The 22994-nt window shown below is 37.9% G+C and overlaps 1 protein-coding gene across 4 annotated transcripts in view; it reads right to left on the bottom strand.

The window, feature by feature from the left end:
* Positions 1 to 22994, bottom strand: part of PPME1 (protein phosphatase methylesterase 1) — an 83147-nt gene that overhangs the window by 51714 nt on the left and 8439 nt on the right. The window lies entirely within an intron of this gene.

Raw genomic sequence — 22994 nt, 5'->3', positions numbered from 1 at the left:
CAAGATTCATATATATAACTCCAAGATGAACACGATATGCGTGCTATCACTTGGGTAAAACTGTGAAATATATGTAAGTGTTTATGTATGTTTTCAACATCTCTGGAAGGATACTGATACAACATTTATGGTATCTTGGAAAGGAAAGTATGATTGGGAAATGAGAGGAAAAATTTTCAATCTCTGTTCCTTACTATCTTTTGATTTTTGATCATGTATTATTAAAAAATATAAAATTATTCTAAAACAAAATAAATCAGTAAGTGTCTATTCACAATTTACATCTTCAACCTTGGATGGAATACAAGAAAGAAATTCCAAGCTGTCCCAATTTCCAACCTATTCTTCTTCCTAGTAATGGAGGAAATTCAGAATTCTATCAGCAGCAAAACATTACCTCTTGCCAGACATCTTCCTGTATATGCTATGGAGAATATCTACAAAGTATGATACAAAGCTCTTTCTAAAAACTTAATATAAAAGCACTCCTAGTTGACTATAATACTGGAAAAATTACAACACAGCGGCTGGGTAGTAAGGGATATATTCTTTCAAAAGTGAAACATTTATTGAATGTCTACTCTGTTCTAGGCATTGAACCAGGTCAGTATTTCTGAATCTAACAATGAAATCACCTGGAGAACTTTATACTCGTGCTTGGGTCTCACCTCTAGAAATATATTTAAGTGGTCTGTGTTATGGCCTGAGCCCTGAGGATTTTTAAAGTTCCCCATGTTGAGAGAGGCACTATAAATATAAAGATAGAGTACATGATTTGGAATGACAGAGGAGTTCAAATTCCTTATAGGTCCTACCATTTCTCTACCAGTTCCTGACACATTATGAACTTGGTCAAATTATTCTGCCTTGGATTGCAGAGACTGAATAAAATTACCTTTAAAGAATCTAATACATCTAGCATTTGATAATTGCTCAGTAGATGGATAATCCTATCTTCTGAAATAAAAATGACATTGTGAAGTAAACAGCAACTTCAGCCTCGACCTGCTTTTTTCACTTTTCTGGTTGCACTTGAAATCCTATGGGAAAACTAAAAGCAGAACTTAGAATTCTACTTACTCACAAGTTACTCACAAATCTACCTATCCTACACTAATTTGATTATAACGATAACATGGCATGCCAAACATGTTATAATGGATTCTAACGATCCATGGATGAATTTTGATATCTGGACCTAGGATATCATCATAGTAATAGTACATAATATTCACTATGCACAAACGAGTCACTGTGCCAAATACTTCACAGACATGATTCCATTTAACCCTCACAAAACTTTTTATGCCCATTTAACAGATGAAAAAACAGATTTAGACATAAAAGTAACTTGCCAAGGCCACACAACTACTAAATGGTAGTGACAAAATTCAAATCCAGTTCTGCCACTCTCCAAAGCCTCTGCTCTTTACCCCAATGCTGTATCACTTCTTTCATCCTTTTATCTTCTCATGCTGTCATTTATGCTTCTGAAAAGTAATAAGGCTTAAGTGCACATTATTAGAGGTTTTCTTTTTGTAGTCTAAATATAGCTGATTCTGCCAATGCCAAAGAACCTCTACAAGTTAGCCAGGTACCAGTTAAAGAAAATTTACTTCCTATAAATAGAAATTATTCACAGGAGAACACCCTCCACTTCTAATTTCCTTCATTTAAAAAAAACAAAAAACAAAAAAGGCCTGTAGCCGGGCGCGGTGGCTCACGCCTGTAATCCCAGCACTTTGGGAGGCCGAGGCGGGCAGATCACGAGGTCAGGAGATCGAGACCATCCTGGCTAACACGGTGAAACCCCATCTCTACTAAAAATACAAAAAATTAGCCGGGTGTGGTGGCAGGCGCCTGTAATCCCAGCTACTCAGGATGCTGAGGCAGGAGAACGGCATGAACCCGGGAGGCGGAGCTTGCAGTGAGCCGAGATAGCGCCACTGTACTCCAGCTTGGGCTACAGAGCGAGACTCCATCTCAAAAAAAAAGAAAAAAGAAAAAAAAGGCCTGTAGTTCCTGCCACTCGGGAGAGACTGAGGTGGGAAGATAAATTGAGCCCAGGAGTTCTAATCCAGCCTGGGCAACAAGTGAGGTCTCATCTCTTAAAAAATAATAATAAAAATAAAAATAAACAAAAAAACAGGTTCCAGGGACTACCCAACTTATTTCCACCAAATGAGTAATTCCCATTTATTTAAGGAATCAATTATTCTCCATCTCCAAAGGTTGCTCTTACTCCCACAGAGATTTTCTAGCACACCCCTAACACCTTCTTTTAAACACATAATTGGGCCAGGCACGGTGGCTCACGCCTATAATCCCAGCACTTTGGGAGACCGAGGTGGGCAGATCAGCTGAGGTCAGGAGTTCGAGACCAGCCTGCCCAACACTGCAAAACCCTGTCTCTACTAAAAATACTAAAATTAGCCAGGCATGGTGGCACGCGCCTGTAGTCCCAGCTACTCGGGAAGGCTGAAGCAGGAGAATCGCTTGAACCCAGAAGGCGGAGGTTGCAGTGAGTCAAAATTGTGCCACTGCACTCCAGCCTGGGTGACAGAGCGAGACTTCGTCTACACACACACACACACACGCACGCACACACACACAAAACACATGACTGTTTATAAACTAGAAGACTTCAATTAATTTTGTAACTAGTATTAGACATTACATAGGTGGCAAGAATCTTACATTATTTTTGTATTTTAGTCAGAACAGAATATTGTGAATTTTAGGGATATAGTTTAGATTGATTTTAAAAAATAGCTTTAGATTCTTATTTTATGCCTAGATACTTTATAGTCATTATAGTTTGTGTAGGCCTTTTTTAATTATAATTTTTAGATTAATTACTAACTTCCCCCCCTCAAGGGGTCGTAATGAAAGAATTTTAAAGTAGTGAAAGAACTTTCAAAAGCATAACAAGTTTAAGTTACTGATATGGTTTGGCAATGTCCTTGCCCAAATCTCATCTTGAATTGTAGCTCCCATAATTCCATGTGTTGTGGGGGGACCTGGTTGGAGATAATTGAATCATGGGGGCAGTTTCCCCTATACTGTTCTCATGGTAGTGAATGAGTCTCAGGAGATCTGATGGCTTTATAAGGGGAAACCCCTTTCACTTGGGTCTCAATTCTCTCTTGTCTGCCACCATGTAAGACACGCCTATTTCCTTCCACCATGATTGTGATGCCTCCCCAGCCATGTGGAACTGTGAATCCATTAAACCTCTTTTTCTTTATAAATTACCCAGTCTTGGATATGTCTTTATCAGTAGCATAAAACAGACTAATATAGTTACATTTTAAAAGGAAGAATTTATTGTTGGTTGTGGTGGTGCACCCCTGTAGTCCCAGCTACTTGGGAGACTGAGACAGGATGATCACTTGAGCCCTGGAGTTCAAGGCTGTAGTGCACTATTATCACACTCGTGAATAGCCACTGTACTCTAACCTGGACAAAACCGTGAGACCCTGTCTCTCTCAAAAAAAAAGGATTAATTCATTCAAAAAATATTTACTAAGAACCTATTACGTGTATAAGGCTGGAACTGACATAGGATAATGGGGGATGCTGGGACAATTATAAAACTAGAGAGACAATGCATCTGCTGTCAAGAAGTTAGTATTAAGTACATAAATATCTAACAAAATGTACAAAGAGTTAAATACCCTAAGAAGTACAGCTAAAGTGCAGTGAATGTTCAAAGGAGGAAAGAAAGATTACTTCCAGCTTGGAGAAGAAAGACAGGCTTAAAAAAAACACACACAGACACACTTAAGCTAGGCATTGAAGGACAGAAAGAATTTGCGCTGATAGAAATAGGGATGGATAGAGGGATAAGACATTTCAGGCAGATAAGGACCCAGCCTGCTGCCTGTCATAGGGAACACTGAAAACAAACAAGAACAAAATAGCTACCTGGAATGAGGTGGGAATAGTACAGTATTTTTGAAAAGCTAAAAGAAGATGACACAATTAGATAGTGGAGAAAGAATGTTAGCTTAATAAAATGGGGAATATATGTTCTTTTTCCGGTTATTTGTATGTGTGTGATTTTTTGGAGGGGCCCAACAGTCATGGATGATATCCTAGAAAATGAAGAGCCAGTCTATGGCCGTAACACCCTGAATGCACCCGATCTCATCTGATCTCAGAAGCTAAGCAGGGTCAGGCCTGGTTAGTACTTGGATGGGAGAAAATGAAGAGCCAGGCTGGACGTGGTGGCTGATGCCTGCAATCCCAGCACTTTGGAGATCAAGGGGGGAGGATTGCTTGAGCTCAGGAGACTGAGGCCAGCCTGGGCAACACAACAAGACCTCGTCTACTAAAAACAAAAAAAATTAGGTAGGCATGGTGGCGTGCACCTGTGGTTCTAGCTACTCAGGAGGCTGAGGCAGGAGGATCATTTGAGACCAGGAGATCAAGGATGCAGTGAATTGTGATCACACCACTGCATTCTAGCCTGGGGGACAAGGCGAAACCCTGTCTCCAAAAATCAAACAAACAAGAAAAGAAAATGAGTCGATAAAATGTAAAGATAAAAGTATTTCAGAAAGATCAATCTGGTTACAGGCACAAGATGGACTTGATTCTGGGAAAAAATATGTTGCAATAACCTGGCTAGAAAAGGACGGGATCAGTTAATAGGGTTGACAAAGAAAAAAGAGAAAAAAATGGGAGACTTAACTGGCAATGGAATTAAAAGCAAGAAAACATAGAATGACCTTTCAAAGGCAATGAACAAATCTTGGGAACGTTCAAGATATGAAAGATGATTGACAGCAGAATCAAAGTCAATTTTAAAGTTTTGAACAGAGAAATGAATAATTAAGTCCTACAGTTTATAAATAAAAATCTACTCTGGTAGGTAACTGTATAATTTTTTTATGTTAGAATACAATTTATTTCAAACCTAACAAAATAAATAAATAATTTCCTCCCCCCTCCTATTGCCAAAGGAAGAAGTTTGGCAGAGAGGAGACAAAGTGGTGCTGTGAAAGACACAAAGAAAATACGGTATCTGCCTGAGTCACATGAATCAAATGTGTTTATGGATCTTTTGCTATTATCACAGACCATGTTCAGAATTTGATGAAAGCTATGAACCCTCAATCCAGAGGGTTCATGCATGCACATATATTTTGCTATAATTCCACTGGTTTCAAGAAACCTATCTACGAATCCCAAATTAAGAACCCTTTGCCTATAATTTGACCTTAACAACCTATTTCCAGCAGAAAGAGAAAAAGAATGAGGAGATACTGCATTCTTATTAGTTCCTGAACCTGAATTCATTTTCCATTTGCTACCAACTAAAGGCTTATTTTCACAACCCAGTTCTGCCTTTATTAAACTATGGGACTTTGGGCAGTCACTTCAGTTCTGTAAGCCTGAGTTTCTTCATGTTAGGGGATTATAGTACCAATTTTATAGGCGTTATTATGAGGATCAAAGATGCCCTTTCATTTCTTGGTTACTCTCAAATTAGTCAGTTCTATTTATCATAAAACTAATCATTTTCTAAAATTATCTTATTCCCATATTTGTTATTATCCTCCAGTCACCCCAATTAATTCACCACTAATGTGAGATCCATTAGAGCAAGAAGGTTCTCCATTAGTTCACTGATGTATTCCCAGCCCAGAGCCTGATACACATCAATGACTAATATCTGTTGACAGTCTGAAGTGAATTAATGTGCATAAAGCACTTAGCTGGGTTTCTCAATAAATATTTATTACTATTATTAAATAGCTTTGAGGCTAATAATCCTTACTTAATCCTTATAAACTTTCTAGTAAAAGCAAATGGGATACTACACCAATCAAGACTGTGGTACAGGTATAAGAACAGACATAGAGATCACCTAAATACAATCAAAAGTCCAGAAATAAACTAGTATTTATAGTCAATTTGTCAGAGGCATTTGAACCAGGCGACTCCATTTTGACTGAGGGCTAGGAAAATGAGGCTGGGACTTGCCGGGCTGCATTCTCAGAAAGTTAGGCATTCCTAGCCTCTAGGTGTTTATGGTTAAGGGAACAAATTAATAATGTTTACTAAACAGACCCACACTTGGGAGCTTCCAGCTATCCTGATATCTGGAGAACAAAGGCATTCCTAATTTTGCTTTAAAGTTTATAATATCCAATCTTGCAAAAATAGTTAATTAAGAAATTAATCCTTTATCACAAACCCTTGTAGCAGAACACATCTCCCCATATATACAAGCATTATACCTAGAGTGGATATGTTCCTCCTCTTACTTTCGGGAACGTCCTACTCTGTCTATGGAGTAGCTGTTCTTTCACCACTTTACTTTCTTAGTAAACTTGCTTTTACTTTGCACTGTGGACTCGCCCTGAATTCTTTCTTGAGTGAGATCCAAGAACCCTCTCTTCAGGTCTGGATTGGGACCCCTTTCCTGTAACAAACTGATTTTCAACAAAGGGGCCAAGATAAATTCACTGGGGGATATGATATTGGGACAACTGGATATCCACATGCAAAAGTACAAATCCAGACCCCTTCCTCACAACATATACATAATTAACTCAAAGTGTATCATAAACCTAAATATAAGAGCTAAAACTATAAAACTCTGAGAAGTAAAAAACGAGTAAAACTCTGTGATCTTAGGTTAGGCAACAATTTCTTAGATACAACACCCAAAGCAGAAGTGATAAAAAAGACACAGGACTTGAACTTCATTAAAATAAAATCCTTTTCATTAAACTATATGCCATTTTCATACTATGGCTACATACAGAGAGAAATAAGCATAGTTTCATGGATAAGAACATGGGCTCTGAAGTCAGATTCTTTTAGTCTAAATTTCATTTCCAATAATTACAAGCTATGTGACTGTTGGCAAATTAATCTGCCTCAATTTCTTCAACTGTAAGCTTTGCAAAGTGATTATTAGTAAGTGCTTCCTGTTGGTCATTATAGAAACACTGTTTATAGTTGAGCCACATGGTATACCAATTGTACTTCTTGTACAACTTTTTGCTTTTTTCCAGAATAATTGTCTTTTTAATTTTGTTTGCGTAGTTTTCTATTAAAGTGTCACTAACTGTTTCCCAAAACCTTTTGATAGGCAAAAGACATTAATATGCTTTTCCCTAAGGAGGAAACACAAACAGCCCATAAAGATATGAAAAGGTTTCCAATTTAAGATACATAAAATTTAAATGACAGTGAAGTATCATATTTCACATCCATCATGTTGACAAAATATAGGAAGCCAGACATTAACAGGTATTAACAAGGAAACAGGGAAGACTATTTGGAAAACTGTAAGGCATCACCTAATAAAATTAGACAGGTGTCCTTCAACCTGGTAATTTTACTTTACAGAGAACCTCCTGCACATAGGCATCAAAACACACATATAAGAATGTTTGTAGACACATGTCTATAAAAGCAAAGAATAAGAAGCAAGCTAAATATGCATCACCAATAGAATATACAAACTGTGATGTATCTGGGTAATAGAATACAGCATAGCAGTGAAAATAAATTTAAAAGTTACATGAATCTGAAAAATACTTAGAGAAAGAAATAAGCACAGAAGACTGAATCCTGTATAATTCCATTAATAATAGTATTCAAAAACAGGCAAAGCTAAATAATGTATTTTTAATGTATACATGCACAAGTGGTAAAATACGAAGAAAAGCCAGGCACTGATTATCATGCAATTCAATACCAGTGTGGGAAACAGAGATGCTCTCGAGGAGAGACAAACAGGTTTCTAAGGTGCTGATAATGTTTTATTTCTTAAGCTAGGTGACGGACACATGAGAATTTATTATTCTTTGAACTGTACATATATACTTTACTTTTCTGTATGAGTATTTCACAATTGTAAACAAATAAAGCCTTTGAATTCTGTAAAACTTCTCTTAATATTTGGTCATTCACATTAAATAATCTACCAGGTCTATTTTTCACTCAAATTTCCATTTCTGGCATCCTCCATTCATCTGCTCCAAATGGGACTGCCTGCTGTCTGATATAATGAACTGCTAACATTTTACTATCATCTCAGGAATTCTTCTTGCCTTTCACCTGTGTTGAATCCCTTATCCCATATCCCATATTTTTCTTGTTGTAGTCTCTTATTTTGATGAAACACATCCTCCATCAGCTTCATGAGAAAGGGACATTAATTTTGAAACTTTGCATGTTAGAAAATAGCGTTCCCCATTTTCACACAATGACTGACAGTCTGCCTGAGTATAGACATCTTATATTAGGGACTGCTTCTGTCTACGGTAATTAATAGATCCAACTTGAGAAATATTGGCTAAAATTATATGTAAGTATTTGTGTGAAAAATATTATATAAATAGATGTTATATTTATACAATCATAGTGTATAATTATTAAATAATTATATATAATGATCTTATATATTGTAAATTATATAGTCATTCATTCTTCTTAAACGCATAGATGAGCTGGCAAGAAAGTAAGGAACAGGGAAGACCCAGGTCAAAAGTTAAGTAAGGTGGGAATCCAGAGAGGCACTTAGACCATTAAATCTGGCTTTTACCTTGATGGCATTTGCCAACTGTCTGAACTTGAAGTTTTGCGATTTCCTGGGGCACACAGAACAGGACACAAAGCCCGAGGTGGGAAGTCTTGCTGCGGAGCCCAGTAGGAAACCTTTCTCCATCAAGCTGGGATCCCAAAGAATCATAAGCTCAGTGAAAGGCTGAAACAGAATTAACTTTCTGCTTCTTACCACAATCTCAGGATTAAATTAAAAAATAAAAAATAAAATAAAAAAAGGCCTGTCTTAAAACTTAGCATTGAGAAGGGAGAAGCAAGAAAAAACAAAGACAGCTCTCAAACTGATATGGAGCTAAATACATATCATTTACATATCCCAAGAAGTTTCAAGATGAGAATGTAAAGTGGATCCAACTGGTAGTGCCCTCAGGACCCCCAAGAGAAACAAAGGCAAATCCTCTTTGAAGAATCAATCTTCATTCTAGGACTAAGAACTTTAACAAAGTTCCAAGGCAAATGACCATCTCACAATCAAAAAGCATAAAATACGTGAGGAAACAGACCTGTAAAGAGTTCACATAAAGAAATTATCAAATACAATATAAAATAACTGCTTAACACATTTAAATGAACAGAAACTTGAAACAAGCTCCTAGAATGAAAAGAATTAAAATTAAAAAACAAATAGTCAAGTTTAACATATTAGACACAGCTAAGGAGAAGCGTAAACTAGTACTGAATTTGTTCAGATACATCTAGATACATTTAGAATCCAAAATACAAATAGAAGATGGAAAATACAAAAGTTAAGAAATATGAAGGGAAGAGCAAATAAGTCTTAAATATGTCAAACTGAAGTTCTGAAAGGAAATAAAGAGAGTGAAATAAAAGTAGTATTTGAAGAGGCCGTATAGGTTGAGTATCCCTCATCCAAAATGCTTGGGACCAGAAGTGTTTCAAATTTCAGTTTATTGTTTCCTTTTTAATTCTGGATTATCTGCATATACACAATGAGATATCCTGGAGATGGGACCTAAGTCTAAACACACAATTCATTTATGTTTAATATAGACCTTATACACATGGCCTGGAGGTAATTTTAAACAATGTTTTTAATAATTTTGTGCACAAAACAAAGTTTGTGTAAACTGAACCATCAGAAAGCAATGGTGTCACTATCTTAGCCACTCATGTGGAAAATCTATGGTTGTTTGGCATCACCATCATTCCTGATTGAACTTACATGTTACTAATAATCATTTTTCTTACACTTATTCACACATAAGTACTTAACAGTAAAAGATACAACATACCATTAATACAGTGAAAAAACATAATGTACTCAGGGTAACCAACCAGCACAGTAACATCACAGAACACCTCTACCAGTTATTAAATAAAAGCAACAACCAACAATGGCAGGCTTTCAGTCTCCCACCTACAATGTTGTGTTTGATTAAAAAGTTACTGAACACGGTATTTTATTTTTTTAGGTGAGAAGAAACATCAGAAGCAGCTGAGGGATGTGTTAAGTCTGTTCTTGCTGTAACATAACACCTGAGACTGGGTAATTTATAAAAAGGTTTAACTGGCTAATGGTTCTGCATGGTACCAGCATCTGTTCCTGGTAAGGGCCACAGGAAGCTTATAATCATGGTGGAAGGTGAAGTGGGAGCATCTGTGTCACAAGGTGAGAGCAGAAGCAAGAGAAGGGGGAGGTGCCACACTCTTTTTAAACAACCAGATCTGGAGAGAACTCAGGGCAAGAACTCACTCGTTACCAAGGTGATGGCAATAAACCATTCATGAGGGATCTGCATCCATGATCCAACACCTCCCACTGGGCCCCACCTCCAGCATTGGGGATTACATTTCAACACGAGATTTGGAGGGTGCAAACATCCAAACCATATCATTCTGCCCCTGGCCCCTCAATTTCATCTCCTTCTCACATTGCAAAATACCATCACCCCTTCTCAATAGTTCCCCCAAAGTCTTAACTTGTTTCAGCATCAAGTCCAAAGTCCTAAGTCTCATCTAAGACTCATCTCCTTCCACCTATAAGGTGGAAGCAGCCTGAGATGTACTTATGAGCCTGTAAAACCAAAACAAATTATTTACTTCCAAGATACAATGGTGGTACATGCATTGGGTAAACATTCCCATTCCAAAATGGAGAAACTGGCTAAAAGAAAGGTGCTACAAGCCCTATGAAAGTCTGAAACCCAGCAGGGTAGTCATTAAATCGTAAAGCTCCAAAAATAATCTCTTTTGACTCCATGTCCCACATCCAGGGCACACTGGTGCGAGGGGTGGGCTCCCAAGGCCTTGGGCAGCTCTACCTATTGCTTGTAGGGTATAGCCCTGCCAGCTTTTCTCAGAGGTTAGAGCTGAGTGCCTGCAGCTTTTCCATGCTCAGGATGCAAGCTGCCGGTGGCTCTACCATTCTAAGGTCTGAAGTGTGGCAGCCCCTTTCCCACAATTCCACTAGGCGACGCTCCAGTGGGGTCTTTGACGGGGGCTCCAACCCCCCATTTCCCCTCAGCATTGCCCTAGCAAAGTTTCTCTGCAGGGGCTCTGCCCTTGCAGCAGGCTTCTACCTGGGCACCCTGGCTTTCTCATATATGCTCTGAAATCTAGGCAGAAGCTGCCTAGCCTTCTTCACTCTCGCATTCTATGTGCATGCAGGCTTACCAACCACATGGAAGTGGTCAAGGCTTACAGTGCTTGTGCCCTCTAGAGCAGCAGCCCAAGCTGTGCCTGGGGCATTTTGAGCCCTGGCTGGAGCATGAGTAGCCAGGATACAAGGTGCAGAGTCCTGAGGCTGAGCAGGGCAGCAGTGCCCTGGCCTTGGGCCCTGAAACCATTCTTTCCTCCTAGGTCTCTGGACCTGTGATGAGAGGGACCTTCCCAAAGACATCTGAAACAACTTTGAAACCTTGCCCCCATTGTCTTAGATATTAACAATTGGTTCCCTTTTAGTCATGCAAATCTCTCTAGTAAGTGGTTACTCCAAAGCCCTCCTGGATTCCTCTTCTACCAGAGGGCCAGGCTGCAAGTTTTCCAAACATTTACAGTCTGCTCCCATTTTAAAATAAGTACCAACTTTGTTTTTTCTTCAGACAGGGTTTCACTCTGTTGTCCAGGCTAGAGTGCAGTGGCATGATCACAGCTCACTGCAGCTTCAATCTCCCAGACTTCAGTGATCATCCTGCCTCAGCCTCTGGACTAGCTGGGACTACTGGCATATACCACCACATCCAGCTGATAACTTCTTTTATTTTTAGTAGAAACGAAGTCTCACTATGTTGTCCAAGCTGGTCTCAAACTCCTGAACTCAAACAATCCTCCCACTTTGGCCTCCCAGTGCACCTGGCCTATAAAGTCGAACTTTAAGTCATTCCTTTGCTCCTGTATCTGATACCAGGCTGTGAGAAGCAGCCAGGTCACCTCTTGAATGCTTTGCTGCTTAGAAATTTCTTCTGCCAGATACTCTTGATCACTCTCAAGTTCAACTTTCTACAGGTTCCTATGGCATGAACAACACAATGCAGGCAAACTCTTTGCTAGGGCATAACATGATGACTTTTACTCCAGTTCCCAATAAACTCCTCATTTCCATCTGAGACCTCATTAGCCTGGCTTTCACTGTCCATATTTCTATCAGCATTTTGGTCAAAATTATTTAACCAAGTCTTCAAGAAGTTCCAAACTTTTCCTCATCTTCCTGTCTTCTTCTGAGTCCTCCAAACTCTTCCAACCTCTGCCCGTTATCCAGTTCCAAAACTGCTTCCACATTTTCAGTTATCTTTATAGCAACATCCTATTCTTCGGTATCAATTTTCTGTGTTGTCCATTCTTGCACTGCTATAAAGAAATACTTGAGGCTGGGCAATTGATAAAGAAAACAGGTTTATTTTGGCTTGGAGTTCTGCAGGCTGTACAAGAAGCATGCTACCAGTATCTGTTTCTGGTGAGGGCTTCAGAAGCTTACAATCACGGTGGAAGGTAAAGCTGGAGCAGCCACATCACATGGCAAGAGTGGGAGCCGACAGCAGGGATCTGCACCACTCTCTTTTAAACAACCTGATCTCGACTGAACTCAGAACCAGAACTCACTCATTACCAAGGGGATAGCACTAAGCCATTCATAAGGGATCTGCCCCCATGACCCAATACTTTCCACTGGGCCCTACCTCCAGCATTGGTGATTACATTTCAATGTAAGATTTGGAGCGGACAAACATTCTAACCCTATCAAGGGACCAGAAGGTGGGTCCTCTAGGGATGAGAATGCATGCTGCTAGGTGGCTTTCTAAAAATTTTTTTTCCGGTCATCTGCTTCATTAACAATGGTTTTTGTCTTGAAAGTCTGTCTCTCATTTTATAAACTGACATCATTTCTTGCTCTGTTTTGACTTGTGTCATGTCAGCACTCAAAAAGTTTCAGATTTTGGAGCAGTGCAGATTTTCAGATTAGGAATGTTTAACCTGTGGCTGAAGTTTTCAGAACTGAGGAAACATCAAACTACAGATTCATGAAGCCCAGTGAATCACAAGATTTAAAGAGAAGTAATACATTATAGTAAAACTGTAGAACATTAAAGACAATTATCTTAAAAGTGGCCCTAACCCCCAAAATACTAAATGACATATGAGTAAATTTGCTCATTTCAGCACTATTTGAAAGAGAAAAGGATGAAAAACACCCAATGGCCATCAACAGGAGACTGGCTGAATACACTGGGTTATGTCCACACAACAGAATACTATGCAACTGCAGGGAAAATAATGGAAAAGATTTCTGTGTACTAATAAGAAGTGATTAGAATATCTTAAATTTTAAAAACCAGTAGGCAAGCCAGGTGCAAGCTAGGTGCAGTGGCTCATGACTGCAATCCCGGCACTTTGGGAGGCCGAGGTGGGTGGATTGCTTAAGCCTAGGGGTTTGAGACCAGCTTAGGCAACATGGCAAAACACTGTCTCTATGAAAAATACAAAAATTAGGGGGCACGGTGGTGCACACCTGCAGTCCCAACTATTAAGGAGGATGAGGTGGAAGAATAGCTTGAGCCCAGGGAGTCAAGGCTGCAGTGAGCCATGATCATGCCACTGCACATCAGCCTGGGTGACAGAGTGAGACCTTGTCTCAATAAATAAATAAATAAGTAAAGCAATATGCAGAACCATATGTATGTTATTTTATTTATTTATTATATTTTTTAATTTTAAATAGAGACAGGGTCTCACCACATTGCCCAGGCTGGTCTCGAACTCCTGAGCTCCAGTGATCTGCCTGCTTTGGCCTACACCAAAGTGTTGGAATTACAGGTGTGAGCCAATGCACCTGGCCAATGTTATCTTTTACGTAAGGGGGAAATATAAATATATGTTTACATATTTTGAAGTGCATTGATAAAAGCAAAGACTAATGAAAATAGTTACTTGTAGGATATTACAAACAAAAAAGCTATACTTTTCTGAATGTATATTGTTTTATACTTCAACATTGTAGTCATGTAAATAATTTTTGTTTTATAAGCATGTTAAACACTTTGTACAAATCAATTACCACAATTAACATAAAAGAGAACAAATTACCTTAATGGTGTATTAAGAATTATTCCAAGTGACTTTAAAAACAATTATTTGACTGCACATCTTTAGTGGGATAAATATACTTTAAGGAAAAAAAAGAACTGAAAATAAATTTTAAACAGTATTCAGTAATCATATTGTTGGTTATTTTTAATGGTAGCACAGTTTGTTATTTTGAGCACCATATACATACATATTTGGATAAAGCAAATAGGTAGTTAGGTTAATGTCATTAGGAACCAAGACTTTCGTTGTTAAGGGAAGAGATAATTATATAAAAATCAAAAAAGTAAAAAACCCTATAATCTTAATTTTGAAATGAAAATGTCAGGGTGAACGCTTGATTCCTTTTGTCCTTCCTTTTGAAATATCAGTATGGGCTGGGCGCAGTGGCTCACCCCTGTAATCCCAGCACTTTGGGAGGCCGAGGCAGGCAGATCATGAGGTCAGGAGTTCAAGATCAGTCTGGCCAAGATGGTGAAACCCCATCTTTACTAAAAATACACAAATTAGCCGGGTGTGGTGGCAGGTGCCTGTAATCCCAGCTACTCAGAAGGCTGAGGCAGAGAATTGCTTGAAACCGGGAGGCGGAGGTTGCAGTGAGCCGAGATAGTGCCACTTTCACTCCAGCCTGGGTGAGAGAGAGACTCCATCTCAAAAAAAAAAAAAAAAAAAGAGAAAAAGGAAGAAATATCAATATGAACTCACGATTCTAGATATGTCTACTACAAAGGCCTATAAGCAATAACCAGAATAGTAGCAATGAGTTAGTCTAGTGCCCAGATTGAGAGGTCTAAATACCATTTCCAGCTTCTGGAGGCAGCCTGTATTTCTTGGCTTACAGGTTCTTCCTCCACTTTAAAGCCGGCAAGCAACACAGCATCTTCAAATCTCTCAGGCTCTGACTCGCTCTTCTGTTTCCTTCTCTTTAAAAGACACCAGTGATTACACTGGGCTTACCCAAATAATCCATGATATTCTCTTTATTTTAAGGTCAGCTGATTAGCAACCTTAATTCCATTTGCAACCTTAATTCCTCTCTGCCATGTAAAATAACATATTCACAGGTTCCAGGGATTCAGACCTCAGCATCCTGGGGATGTTGTTATTCCACCTGCCACAGGTTGCTAAAGTCATTGTATTATTTCATAAGAACAGCAGAGATATTGATTAAACTTGGACTTGTATATTATCTATACATGTTAAAATGTGTAGGGCAAAATCCTAAGGAATCCACTAAAAAAACCACAGGAACAATTTCAGTAGGGTTTCAGAAAATAAGACCAATATATAAAAATCAATTGTATTTCTGTAATTTGCAATTAACAATCCAAAAATAAAATCAAGAGGACAATTCTATTTACAATACCACTGATAAGAATAAAATATGCAGGAATAAATATAGCCAAATAAATGCAAGATTTAAACACTGAAAACTATGTAATACTGTTGAAGAAATTAAAAAAGACATAAATAAAAAAGAAAGACATCCAGTGTTCATGGATTGGAACACTGAGTATTATTAAGTTGGCAATACTTCTCAAATTGATCTACAGATTCAAAGCAATGCCTATCAAAATTACACCTGGTTTCTTTGCAGAAGTTGACAAACTCACCCTAAAATTCATATGGAAATTCAAGGGACCCAAAATAAGTTTTTTAAAAAAGAACAAAGTTGGAAACATTATACTTCCTGATTTTGAAACTTACTACAAAAAGCTACAGTAATCAAAAGACAGTGTAGTACCAGTATACTGATCGATATATAAATCAATGATATAGAATTGAGGGTTCAAAAACAAACACATACATTTATGGTCAATTGACTTTTGACAAGGATGCCAAGATAACTGTATAGGAAAAGAAACTTTTTCAATTAAATCATACTGGGATAACTGGATATCCACATGCAAAAGAATGAAGTTGGACTCATTCCTCATATCATACATAAAAATTAACTCAAAATGGATCACAGACTTGCATGTATGAGCCAAAACTAGAAAACTCTTAGAAGAAAACTCTAAGCCCCCTTTCACAGGCACCTAGTACCTGGAATTCTTGAGCCTTTAGGATAGTGATATGGATTAGCTTGCACTTTCATTCTCTTTCTACAAGTAGTTTTCAGTTTTCTCTTCTAAATATTTATCAACTTGCTTTCTAGCTTCCTAAATTTTGTTAGCATCTTATATCCCTACTCTTCTTTGTCCTTTAGCTTTATTCCTTTTTCCAAATTACTATAACTTAATGAAATTTGAGGAGACAATGGAGATAAACACAGGAATTAATTTCTACACCAAGCCTCTGGGGTAGCTATTATTATCCCCATTTTCCAAACGAGAAAACTAAGGCCAATGGAATTTAAATAACTTGTCTAAGACCATGGGAAGTAGCTGAGCTAGAATCTGACTCTCAGGGTTATTTCCTTACCAGTTTTCAATACTATCCTCAAAATAATATTAAGTTCCCCATTCTTGAAATCATCAAAGCTGGCAATGAACACCCTGAAAATCCCTAGGAAGAGGACTGGTTCCTGCTGTAGGGATAGTAATGATTGGGAGAAGAACCTTGTAGCAAGGTTGAGCACCATGTAGACTAAGAACAAAGTCAAGGTTTAGAACTATTATGATCATGATCACAGGGAGCTGAAGAGTGAAGTGAGAAGGAAGAATCAAGGAAAACTCTCAAGTTTTCCTGATGCCATTCACAGACAGAGAATACAGAAGGCCTTCTTAAAGAGTTCTAATTTATTAAATACTGATTTACCATGTGCTTGAAAATCCTAGCTCCCATTACTATTACTTTTCTGTGTTGAGCATCGTGGAATCCAAAAATGGAAACAGAAGCATTTCACAAAATGTCTTGCATTAAGCAGAACAGGACACTTACAGCCCAATATATGATGTGCTTTCAAGCAAATAAATGAAACCTTACCTCACTTAAAACCATCTTCAGATAAGATACTTAGGCCATAGGAACTTCCAACCTGCTGAGTCAGACCACATAAAAATATACTTTGCTTAAAGTGCATGGATAAACACAGACTGCTGTAGCACAGGGAGAACAGGTGTAATCTTATACCTTTGATAATAAAGAATTGTACTTTGCCTAAATTAGAAAATAAATTTTCTAAATTTTATTTCCACCTTTCACCCAACAGGAAAACAACATAATTATTAACTTCTTTTTCTACAACTCGAAAAGTTAAAAAAAAAAAAAAAAAGATATAATGACAACTTTTCTAAAATGATCTGGCCTCAAACAAAAAAAAAAAGCCACTGAAACACCATTAATGAAAGCAAGAGAACAGACAGAATATAGACTTTTTGATGTTTTGCAAAGGCTAATGCAGTTGCTTACCCTCAAAATCAACGTGTGTGGCATTACCCAATAATCAGCATTTATGTAAGCTACTATTCTGCCAAAACAGCAAGAAAACAAGCAGGTTTCAAGTTTAAAAACCAATGAGGTTCATATAAAAGCCTCTAATGAAGTATATTTCAGACCAACAGCCATACGATCCCCTCCCCAGACTCATCTGAATGTCATGATGATCTAGAATAAAAGACATACTTCAGACCAGGAGCGGTGGCTCACACCTGTAATCCCAGCACTTTGGGAGGCCAAGGTGGGTGGATCACGAGGTCAGGAGTTCGAGACCAGCCTGACCAACATGGTGAAACCCCATCTCTACTAAAAATACAAAAATTAGCCGGTTGTGGTGACATGTGCCTGTAATCCCAGCTACTCAGGAGGCTGAGGCAGGAGAATCACTTGAACCCGGGAGGCGGAGGTTGCAGTGAGCTGAGATTGCGCCACTGCACTCCAGCCTGGGTGACAGAGTGAGACCCTGTCTCAAAAAAAAAAAAAAAAAAAAAAAAAAAAGACATACTTCATAAGCAAACAGTAAATATCATTAGGGTAATCATTTCAGAGCTTCTTTCCAGTCACAATTTGCTTATATAAGCAGCTAATTTAATCTCAATTCAATTGAAGAGACATTTTGAGTATGTCCTGCATGGCAGGCCCTGATATACTTCCTAGGCACTAGGGAAACAAGTAGACTAGAAGTTCCCATTGATTAAAATTTAGTCCTTTCCTTCAAAGAGCTCATGCAGGGGGGAAATAGGTAAACAGTCACTGTACACTATGGCTATGAAATAATCCATCAGAGCTCATAAATGGCACACCCAGTCTTTCTTGTGGAACACATGTTAATATAATCAGATGGGAAAAGGATTCACAAGGATGATATCTGGCGTGAAGATTTTGTTAAATCAAATGCTATAAAAATTTAAAGTACCACCCTTACTAAACATCAATCTGGTTAGGGAAGAGGCAAAAGTACAAATCCTCTAATTACCCACAAAAGATTAGAATTCCCAATAATCAGTGAAAAAATGTTAGTATAGAGATTTTCCAACTTAAAAATGAGTTGATGGTGGGAATACCAAGACACATTTCTCCCAACAGTGTTATAAAATATTGGTAAATTCTATGAGTAGCTCCACTCCCAAGCCTACTTATCCACAATATGCTAAAATGCCATTTTTTATGAAACCCAGCTAATAATACAGTTCAGTTAATTAACAGAGAAAAACTCAATTAAAAGTGGTTTTTATATATAATGAACAATGGTTCTTATGCTTAAGGAAAAGCTGTTTAATTAAAGGAATGAAAAGGATTAAATGAAACAAGCTAGACATGTATATGTACTAGGCACTTTATAAGCATTATACAAATTTAATCCTCACAGCCACCTAACATATATTTCTTAAACGAATGAAGACCGATATAAATATGGAATCACAAAAGAATATAAATAGTGCACGAGTTCATTTTTGCAAGCTTTCAATAATCATATTTTTTAAATTTCACTCTAAGTCTATGGCTCCTCCCTCCCATTTACTTCTCTATTAAATTCAGGATGGACAATTCTAAACTATTGCTATTGGGAAAATGTGATGTTTCCATTGCATCTGAGTGTCATTCATTCACTCAACAAATGTTTATTGAGCTCCTAAATGCTAACTGCCTTAGGACAAGTAAATAACATACAAAAGGAGTTTACAATTAAGAAAACTAAACAAGCAGATCACAATCTTGTTGCTAGAATAGATGAAATACAGTATGTACAAGGCACCATCAATTTCTAAGATGAAAAGCTAAGAAAAATAATTTGTAAGATGAAAAACTAAGAAAAAGAACTATCAAGGATGACACAATACTTTATCACTTAGAATTCATTTTACATTTTTTATATAAAAAAGAATTCATTCTATTTTTCTATAGAAGAAATAGCTCTTTTACACTTATATAGATCCATTATATATTACTTATGGAGACATATATATAATATATATAAATGAAAGCAGAATAAAATACTTAAGGTATTCCTGACCATTTCTTCATAGTTGGAGTCCCACTCTCTTTTGAATCACTTGGACCAATATAGTTTTCTGTGCCTCACAAGAACATTGGTGATGGAATGTTTCATATAACTAAACACCAGTTCATATGCCAGCTTTACAATTATTTAGAGCTATCTTACTTTTTTTGTTGTTGTTTTGTTTTGAGACAGGGTCTCCCTCTGTCATCCAGGCTGGAGTACAGTGTCACGATCATGGCTCACTGCAATCTCAACCTCCTGGGCTCAATTGATCCTCCCACCTCAGCCTCTCCAGTGGCTGGGACCATAGGGACATGCTACCATGCCTGGCTAATTTTTTAACTTTTTGTAGCGATGTGGTCTCACTATGTTGCCCAGGCTGGTCTCAAATTCCTGGGCTCAAGCAATCCTCCCACCTCGAACTCCAAAAGTGCTGGGATTACAAGTGTGAGCCACTGCACCAGCCCGTACTTTTTTTCTTTTTTTTGGTAGAGTCAAGGTCTAGCTATGTTGCCCAGGTTGGTCTTGAACTCCTGAGCTCAAGCAATCCTCCCACCTCAGCCTCCCAAAGTGTTGGGATTACAGGCATGAACCATGGTGCCTGGCCTCAGCCTTACTTTTGACTCTCACTTTAGGAATGTTGCTCAACCCACCCGATTGAACACCCACGCCTCCTCACAAGCATTCAGTTCTTAGTGGTTAAAAGAGCAGTCCAGTTTTACCTCTAAGAAGTTCTCAACATGTATACGTTTTGTAAATTTTGATTCTGGTTTTGGTGTTCATTTATGTTCAGGAAATGAGAACCATGTTAGAATTGTTACCTGACCAACAGCATTGTTAAGACACTATCTCCCAATGCTTTAGGAGGCCAAGGTGGGCAGATCTCTTGAGGTCAGGAGTTTGAGACCAGCCTGACCAACATGGCGAAACCCTGTCTCTACTAAAAATACAAAAATTAGCCAGGTGTGGTGGCACACACCTGTAAACCCAGCTACTCGGGTGGCTGAGGCAGAAGGGTTGCTTGGACCTGTGAGGCAGAGGTTGCAGTGAACCGAGATCATGCCACTGCACTCCAGCCTGGGTGACAGAGTGAGAACTCTGTCTCAAAAAAAAAAAAGACATTATCAATTTAAATGTAAAAAAGAAATGTATCTTAGAATTGAGGAAATACAGTAAGTTTCCATTAGACAGTTTTCCAATTTAAATAATTTTTCTACACATAAATCATCTCATTTTCTCCTCAAAAATTCTATGAGGCTAGCATTATTATCTACATTTAAAAAAAAATAAAGTCAAGTTTGCACCAGTTAAGCGGTAAGTAGTAAAGCCAGGAAGAGAATCCTAGTTTGTTGATTTTAAAACCTACCTTCTTTCTCCTACAAGACAGTAGAAGTATAGAACTAACTGGGTTGGCAAACTACAGCCTACGGGAAATCCAGCCCACCACCTATTTTTGCATGGCCCGGGATCAGAGAATGATCTTTACATTTTTAAAAGGTGGAGGGCAGGGGGAGAAGAGAGACTAATGACATGTGGAAATTATGTGGAATTCAAATTTCAGTGTCCATAAAGTGTTGTTAGAACACAGACACATTCAGTTACATATTGTCTGTGGCTACTTTCACTCTAAAACAGCAGAGCTGAGTAGCTGCAACAGAGACTAACATGGCCCACAAAGCCTAAAATACTATCTGGCTTTTAACAGAAAATGTTTGCTGATTCCTGGTAAAATGACAGGTGCCACCAAAGGACAGAAAATAGAAAAATCAGTGCAAGCTGGACTGATCAGAAAAAGCTTCAGAACTTTATTTTAAATGAATTTGTGCTATGTGTCCATTAAATTAAATTTTACAAAAACATTTAACTGTGTTACAGTAGAAAGCACAAAGAAACAAAGGTCCTTGCACTACAGGAGTTCTAAATGTTATTGAAGAAACACACAAAAATCTGCATAAAATTATCTTCGATAAGTCTGACACAGTAACAGTGAAAAAGTACAATACCAATGCAAACAATTGATAAGTGGAGATGCCAAAATTGTTATAGGTGCTCAGAGAAGAGAGAGCAAATGAATGAACTAAAGTAGTCTGAAAGTGCTTCATGAGTTTTAAAGATGGGTAGGAGTTGAAAAAGTGAAGAAAATGGAAGGCATTGCCAACAAAATAAACTTGGCAATTGTTAAGTGCAAGAAACACTTAGGAAATTAACACTGCTTAGGACATGACTTCGGAGCGCTTTTAACATTAGCCTTTAATGGTGGACCACTTGCTCTGGTCCCTAAACTTGGTGAAGGTGCTTGGAAAATAGTCTTCGCTCTTAGAGAATAAGTGATAAATTGGGCAAGGGCAGAAAAATTGAATACTATAAAATAAGGCTAGTGTGAAAATAATTGCTAATTGACATTTGCTGTCTTATAATAATGGACTTGCTTTCAGGTTTGGGGAATCAAAGAGGAAGACATAAATTGTCAAATTTTTATAAAATAAAAGTAACAAGCCTGAATCTGTACATATCATGAGACCTATTACAAGCCTATTACAAGACCTATTACAAGAGTTTCGACCATATAATTATTTTAAATCTCAAAGTAACATATTGTAAACACAATACATTTTACCTAAAAGCTGGTATTGAAATAGAGATTCTATTATTCTAAGAAGTATAACCGCTTTTAGGAGAAAGGCAGTATAGCCCTAGTTATACCATCTTAAGGGAACTGGTGGGGAAATAACGTTGTTCTTATAGAACGGGGTTAAATAGGCCAGGATTTGGGTTTCTCGTTCAGTTAGCACTAAAGGAGACAGTTCTGCTTGTCTACAATGTGATATGCCTACTAGGAGATAATGACCAAAACCAACAAAATTATATGATCCAATCCTAAGGAAAGCCAGGAGAAAGGAGAGAAAGGGGAGAAAGGGAAGGAGGAAAAACCTTCCTTGCCTAGAGAACAATAACCGAGAAATGTAAGTTGTATGTTTTTACATGAATGTCTCAAATCTAAATAGGAATAACACATCAACATCTAGGCTGCTTAAGTCTGTTAAGAGAGTTATTGATGAGTCATGAATGGGCACAGTAGCAGTCTTAATCACTGTTGTCACAAATTTTGTCAAAGTCTAGGAGTCTGGTAGTGGAGGCTAAATACTGAAGTTTAATTGCAGCCAGCTATTTAAATCAAGGCACCACTGTTTTTAAAATGTCCTTATTAGCAGTACTTTGAAGAGAATGAAAAGAAAGCAACCAGATGGCTGGCTGAGGGTTGTGGTAGGTCTGAAGTGTTCCTTACTCCAAGGCATGCCATTAAGCAGCAGACTTCAGGATTCTAAAAACTACATCATGAATCATGCTGTTAGAAATCATCTAACTCAAATCTTACTTTATGAAAGGAAACAACTAGGTGTTTATTACGTACCAAGCATGGTTTTGAACAGTACCATTAAAGTATTCTCATTTTAAGGTGACTCAGAAATACTAAATAACT

Source organism: Pan troglodytes, chromosome 9 (assembly GCF_028858775.2).
Source record: "Pan troglodytes isolate AG18354 chromosome 9, NHGRI_mPanTro3-v2.0_pri, whole genome shotgun sequence".
Taxonomy (NCBI): domain Eukaryota; kingdom Metazoa; phylum Chordata; class Mammalia; order Primates; family Hominidae; genus Pan; species Pan troglodytes.
The sequence above is the reverse complement of the archived record's forward strand: the minus strand, read 5'-3'. Positions and strand labels throughout refer to the sequence as shown.